Source organism: Tupaia chinensis, unplaced genomic scaffold (genome assembly GCF_000334495.1).
Source record: "Tupaia chinensis unplaced genomic scaffold, TupChi_1.0 Scaffold143811_1, whole genome shotgun sequence".
Taxonomy (NCBI): Eukaryota; Metazoa; Chordata; class Mammalia; order Scandentia; family Tupaiidae; genus Tupaia; species Tupaia belangeri.
This window is the reverse complement of record NW_006203661.1, coordinates 1-7,249: the sequence shown is the minus strand read 5'-3', so window position 1 is coordinate 7,249 and position 7,249 is coordinate 1. Positions and strand designations below refer to the sequence as shown.

The following is a 7,249-nucleotide window of genomic DNA, read 5'->3' as shown; positions in this document are numbered from 1 at the left end:
GAGACAGAGACAGAGACAGAGACAGAGACAGAGACAGACAGGGAGGCTGTGCTCTGACAGGCCGAGGTCACGATCTCCCCTAGCCGCAGCCCTCCCTATGCTGAGGCAGGGCCTGGTGCTCTCAGGGAGGCCCAGGTGTGACCCCGAGCCGTCCCTGTGTGGGAGCCTCAGCTGCACCTCAGGAAGCCCCTGCACAGGCCTCCTGATGACTTCTCGGCTCCACAAAGGCAGGCCGCCAGCAGTAGCTCAGACCACGCCGTCTGCCAGCCTGCTTCCCGGAGCACCTACACGGAGCTTCACATCACCAGCCCCGTTCAGTTTTCACTCCTATTGACATACTCCTTTGCCCAGAGAAGCCATGTTTTAAATGATATTTTCCAAAATAGACATTTTCTTAAATTACACCATGACTGCTTAAAATGAAAGGAACACACACACACACACACACACACACACACACACTCCCCACAGGTAGAATGATCTTTTCTGAAAGTATTTTTTGGGCTGTATTTAAAAACGAATGCCTTGGGGCCAGCAGGTGGCATGGTGGTTGGGACGCTGGGCTCCCACATGGTCTACTGTGGTTTGAGTCCCAGGCCTGACAGCTTGCTTTGTCACTTTCTCTCTTTTTCATCTCTCTGGGGAGTGTGCATGCCCTATAGCAACGTGCAGAAAGAGTGGTAATAATAAAATGAAATAAATAATGCTTAACTGAAAGCCAGAATGACCATGAGGAAGACACCGTGTGCTTGCTCACCCCCCGGGACATCCGCACCCTGCCCCGGTGTACACCTGTCTCTGCATGTTCTTCCATTGCCTGGGTGTCAGGTGAGCTGGCAGTGCTGGCGAGCTGGCAGCAGGAGCGCATGAAGATCCGGCATTAGGACCTACTTCTGGATTGTCTATTCCGTTCCAAGGGTTTACATGCCTTCTTCGTGCAGGTACCATACTGTTTTGGTTATCACAGCTTCATAATACTTTTGAGGTCAGGCCGTGAGATGCCTTCATTTTATTCTGTTCAAGCAGTATTGCCTTGGAGATACGGGTCCTGTCATGATCTCGGATCAATTTTATGATTGGTTTTTCTATTTCTGTGAAGACTGTCACTGGTAATTTGATAGGAATTGTATTGAATTTGTAAGTTAGTCTGAGTAGCGTCAGTATTTTGATTATGTCGATTCTTCCAGGCTAAGAACAGGTGACGTCCTTTCACATTTGTGTATCGTGTTCTATTTCTTTTTCCAGTTTTTTGTAGTTTTTTTAGGGATCTTTCACCTTTGGCTTATGCCCAGGTATCTTATTCTGTGTGTGGCTACTGTAAATGGGATCGCTTTCTTCCATTCTAAGTCCATTTGTTCATTGTTGGTATGAAAAACATTATGGGTTTTTGTATATTGATTTTGTGTCTTGCCAGTTTACTGAATTCATTTATCACTTCTAGAAGTGTCTCATGGATTTATTTGTAGATGTTCTGTGTTGTCATGTCATCTGACCATGGACAATTTTACTTCTTCTTTCACTATTCGATGCCTTTCATTTTGCTCTCTCATCCGATTGTATTGGCTAGCACTTCTGGCGCTGTGCTGGAAAGGCATGGGGAGAGAGGGCAGCAGGTTTTAGCAGGAAAGTTCCCAGCTTTCCCCAGTCAGCCTGATGTTAGCCATGGGTTAGTAATGTACGGCTTTCATTGTATAGGCCACTGGTTTTTGACAAAGGGCACACGACAATTCAGTGGGGATAAGAGTCTTTTCAGCACGTGGTGCTAGAACAACTGGATATCCATCTGCAGAGAAGTGAGACGGGACCCCTACCTCTCACTAACAAAAATCAGCTTAAGAGGGACCGAAGAGCTAAGAGTAATGCTTCAAACTATAAAACTGCTTGTGAAAAATACATATTTGAAGACTTTGGAGAAGGCAAAGATTTCTTAAGTAAGACTCTTAAAGCTCAGGCAACGAAGCCAAAAAACAGACAAGTGAGATGACATCAAGCTAAAAAGATTATGCCCAGCAAAGCAAGCAGTAATTACAGTGAGGAGACCATCTCGGAATGGTAGAAATATTGTAAGCTATGCTACAGATAAAGAATTGGTAACCAGGATACATAAGGAACTCGAGCAGCTGAGCTGTACAAAAAGAATAATCCATTGGAAAAATGGGCAAATAGTTGAACACAACTTTCTAAGGAAGACATCTGAATGGTCAAGACACATATAAAATCTTTCAGCATCTCTTATCAAAAGGGAAATGCAAATCAGAACTATGGGCAGGAATATAAGCTAGTATTGGAAACAATATGGTGGTTCCTTAAAAACCTGCAGATACAACTACCATATGACCCAGGGCACAGCAGGAGTTTAAGCTACCAGGCCTGGGACTTGAACTGCGGTTGACTATGTGAGAGTCCAGTGATGTACCCATTATAACATCTACTGGTCCCTTTCTAATTGATTTTATTTCGGTTTTTACAGCACACAGTGTGAGTTCTCAGAACACGTATGCCTTGCATGTCAAGCAAGTCGAAGACATCACCGTTCGCGGTGACTCTGCACTCTGCGTCTGCGGCACTTCTCTCCGGGCCCTCCCCTGTGCGGTCTCTGGCGTCTGTCCTTGCTGTCTCTGCTATTACACCTTCCACCTCTCAGCTCCTGCCAGGAAGTTCGGTCGTTCGGTCGATACTGAGCGGAGACATACGGTCCATCTTTCTAGTTGTCCTTGCTTGTTCTCTTAGCTTTTGACAAGATTTTTGTTTCGCTTTGTTTTACTTTTTATTTGGAATAGAAATGTTGAAGATTCCCACTAGCAGTGAGTCAATGAATTCAAAGTGAATTTGCCAAAAAGAATTAATCTAGAAATGGCAGGAAGTGGTATTCCCCTCACCACCATTGTTCCTCTCACAAGAACACTTCAGTTTGAATGTCTTCAGGATGTGTCACCAGATGGGCCTACAGTCAATTCGCGCAGAGGAGCCCTGGACAGGCAGTGTCAGCAGGGTCACTGACCATTAGGTGACAGAAGACTCAATCTTTCATTTGAAAAGGTCAGTGAAAGGTTATTTACTGTAAATTCTTTGCTTTATACACAACTTACGTTTTCGTAAGTTCTATCAGCCTGAGGATTAACAAACAAACAAGATGTTCAAATAAGAGCTCCTTGAAGAGCAGTTGTGGTCTTTGTCCACCTTGTAGAAAGGCCCTTGGTCCTGCTCCCCCAGGCTGCCCAGCAGCCTGGGTGGGCGGGGAGTCTCGTCACTACCCATCCTGTTGGCAATCTTGCCATTTCCCTCGTCTCTGCCCTGCCCCTGGTCTGCAGTAACCACCTGCTGCTGAACATGCCATGCAGGTGTCGAAGCCATTGCGGGGCATCTGTGTGCTGCCTGGAGGTGCTGCTGCAGGCCCACTGTGCTTAGGCTGGAGTGTCCAGGCTCCCAGGCTCCAGCCTCAGCAGGGGAGAACCCCTCAGCCCAGCTAGTCCTCTCCTCCTCCACATGGCCCCAGTTACCAACTGCTCACTTCTACTTTATCCTAGCCCCTACCTGAGACATCAGACCTGGAAACAAGGCCACAGGGTTGCTCAAAAGACAGCGTGGGCAACAGACACTGCTCCATGCACAATGACCTTTGCCGTCTTCCACTCTGAACAGCTGGGTCCAGATGTGCACCCTCTGAGTCTTTCCCTTGAAGGCCTCTGGGTCTTTCATGCAAACAGACATGATACGGAGGGTCTCTCTGGTCCTGCAGACATCTCCTCATGGTTGAATGACAGCCTCAATGCATGTGACCTAGTTTCTTGAATTGGACATCTTGTTGCATAGAGATTAATACCTTAAGACCTAGAGAAATAAAATGACTTGTTCAAAAGCCCACAGAGTAGCACCGGGAGAGTAGGTCCTCCCCTCTGTCACACTCAAACCACTGTCACAAATGCTTCTGTTCCCTTCAGCTCTGCGATGAACATAGATTAAAAGCTACTGCGTTTTCCTCCTTCATTTGATCAATACCCAAATCTGAAAGGTGGTACTGTCACCCCCGTAGCTATGTGGGGCTAGTGCAAAGGGGACTGCCTGCCGTTCACCCTGAGCAGGACGGTGTAGGCATTTTCACATACATTACAGAAGGGGGGATGACTGACAGAGAGAGTGAAAATGTGCAAAGGGGTGGAGGTGCAGTGACTCAGCTTTATGTGGGACTAATTCTTCCAGGTGCAAACATCCCAGGTCCTTCCTCCCCTCCTTCCCTCCTCCTTCTCCCCCCTCTCGCCCTCTTCCTATCGTCTATTGTATCCACCGTCATCTTCTCACCCCCCCATCAGGGATTTATTACCTAGCTACTAACCTATCACCTACTTCTTCCTCTGCCACCTGCCTATCAATAACGTAGCCTTAGAAATACATGTATGACACATGTTTTTAATAAACACTTATTGGGCACCTACTTTGGGTCAAGAATTGCACTAATCATATTTATAAATCTTATTTATTGATAAATCTCATAAAGCTCTCTGCAACAGTTCTAATTGTTATTTTCCAGTTGACAGCACTGAGACCTTTCTACACACGTAGCTGCTCTAAGTAAGTGCACTGGTTTCTATCTAGATCTTAGCAGAACAACCATCTGTTCACTTACAAGTATTTGTAAGTCAGACAGTAACAGCCCGTGTGCAGAATGGGGAGTTGAGTCTGGTTAAGAATTTAGTAAGGAATAACATGACGTAGCCTAAGTGCCATGAAGTTCTACAGCTTTATGGGTCTGCAGTGATGGCAGACTTCGAGGTTCTTTAGGTCCAGATTTGAACAGTGACTGGTGTTCCTCACTGGCTCAGTGACCTCGGATTAACTACGGAGTTCCTACTTACTGATCGATGAGGACATGGTGATTGTCTTGCAGAGCTGCACGGGAACGTGGGACGATGCATGTACCCTTCTGCACGCAGTGCCCAACATAAAGCAGTAATAAAAAGAACGGCTCTTTATTAAGTGCTCACCGTGTCCTAGATATGACGGCGAGCAATCTAGCAGGTGTATTCTATTTAACCCTCTCACAGTCCTTTCACCTCAGACCTGGCAAACTCACCACTTGCACGTGGACTGCCCGAGGTAACAGCCACAGGGGCCGCAGACCAGCGTGGGACGGCTTCCGTCTGACTGCAGGTCCCTCCCGCAGACAAGAGGGCGCCGTGCCCAGTGCCTCACCGGGAGACCTGCTGTGGAGGGGCCCGGCTTCTCCCTCATTGGCACAGATCACGTAACAGCTCCCTGCAATGACGTCATTTTGTTATGAGAACATATTTAAAGGGAACCACTTTGGAGCCTTAACACCCAACAACAGCAGCTTTATTTCCGAAGCATTATCGTTGACCTCTGTGCCGTGGCTCTAAGGTGAGGCTAGACTATGCTTAAGACAGATTGAGGTAGAATCATTCTGGGGCTCCTTTAAATGAAGCCCTGCCTCTGTGCCTCCTGCCGCTCATTCTCGGGTGGGTGTTATTTGTCACTGCTCAGGAGGTCATTGGGTCTGAGCCAAGGTAAGCTACTGAGACTCCTGCCCCCCTCCTGCCTAAATGTACTAATATAGTAGACCTTTGTTAGGACATGACTCATCTGCAGATCTGGATATACTGCTGGTCAACCCAGGTCTTCCAAACATAACAAAGACCCCTGCCAAAGCCTCAAATAATGATTGGTCCACGACGCAGGTATTAGTCCTATTTCTTAGGACTTGAGTTATTAAGTGTGAAGGTGAAATAACTCTGGATAGAGTGCCTGAAGACTTGGTTTCACAGAAGTGGCTTAAGGCGTGTGCTGAAGAGCATGCTCCCAAGACACGGATTGAGATATATGGAGCCGGGCAAAGGGTTGATTTCACTACCCCTTGGCTCTTACTTCCAAGGGGGGTCACCTGGAACTTGTGCATTCCATACAAGGAGGGGTGCAGGGCTTCAGGGAACTTGCTGTATGTATTATTTTATTTCTTTTCTTTTTTCTTGTTTTAGATTTTTGCCCTGGGGCACGTGTGCTTGCTGGAGAGAGACAGAGAAAGACAGTGAGAGGAAACGTGAAGAATCACTGCCCGGGGGAGAGCCACACCGCAGTCCCTTTTTCCATATTCCCCTCTTGGAATATTCAGCATGCGTGCACGTGCACCTGGTGTGACGGCCAAGCCTCCAGATCCAGGACTTGAACCGTGGTAGGCCACGAGTGAGTCCAGTGCCTTAACTATAATGCCACCTGCTGGCCCTTACTAATTTATTTCTTATTCAGCAGGTATTGACTAAATGTCCAGTGTGTGCAAGAGCATGCTCTGGATGCTGGGAAAACTATGGCGAGTAAAGCAGACAGACCTCCGGCATCGGGGATCTTGCAGTACTAATATTCCTGTTTTCTTTATATACCTTGTGTACTATACACATGTACACACACACACACATACTATACTATACATATATATAATAACTAATATTTTACTAGTATTCCTGGGCTCTTTATATACCTTGTGTACTATACACATGTACACACACACACACACACTATACATATATATATAAAAACTAATATTTTACTACTATTCCTGTGCTCTTTATATACCTTGTGTACTATACACATGTACACACACACACACACACACACATACTATACTCTACATATATATAATAACTAATATTTTACTACTATTCCTGTGCTCTTTATATACCTTGTGTACTATACACATGTACACACACACACACACACACACATACTATACTCTACATATATATAATAACTAATATTTTACTACTATTCCTGTGCTCTTTATATACCTTGTGTACTATACACATGTACACACACACACACACACACACATACTATACTCTACATATATATAATAACTAATATTTTACTACTATTCCTGTGCTCTTTATATACCTTGTGTACTATACACATGTACACACACACACACACAAACACACACATACGATACTATACATATATATAATAACTAATATTTTTCCTGTGCTCTTTTTATACCTTGTGTACTATACACATGTACACACACACACACACAAACACACACATACGATACTATACATATATATAATAACTAATATTTTACTACTATTCCTGTGTTCGTTATATACCTTGTGTACTATACATAGGTTCACACACACACACACATACTATACTATACATATATATAATAACTATTATTTTTCTGCTATTCCTGTGCTCTTTATATACCTTGTGTACTATACACATGTACACACACACACACACA

The 7,249-nt window shown here is 45.1% G+C and overlaps 1 long non-coding RNA gene across 1 annotated transcript in view; it reads left to right on the top strand.

Moving 5' to 3' along the window:
* Positions 1-4,424, top strand: part of LOC102502655 (uncharacterized) — a 12,532-nt gene extending 8,108 nt beyond the window's left edge. The window contains exon 5 of the long non-coding RNA XR_003547300.1: positions 2,471-4,424. This is a non-coding gene — a long non-coding RNA (uncharacterized LOC102502655). The remainder of the gene's footprint in view (positions 1-2,470) is intronic.
* The last annotated feature ends 2,825 nt before the right edge of the window (positions 4,425-7,249 follow it).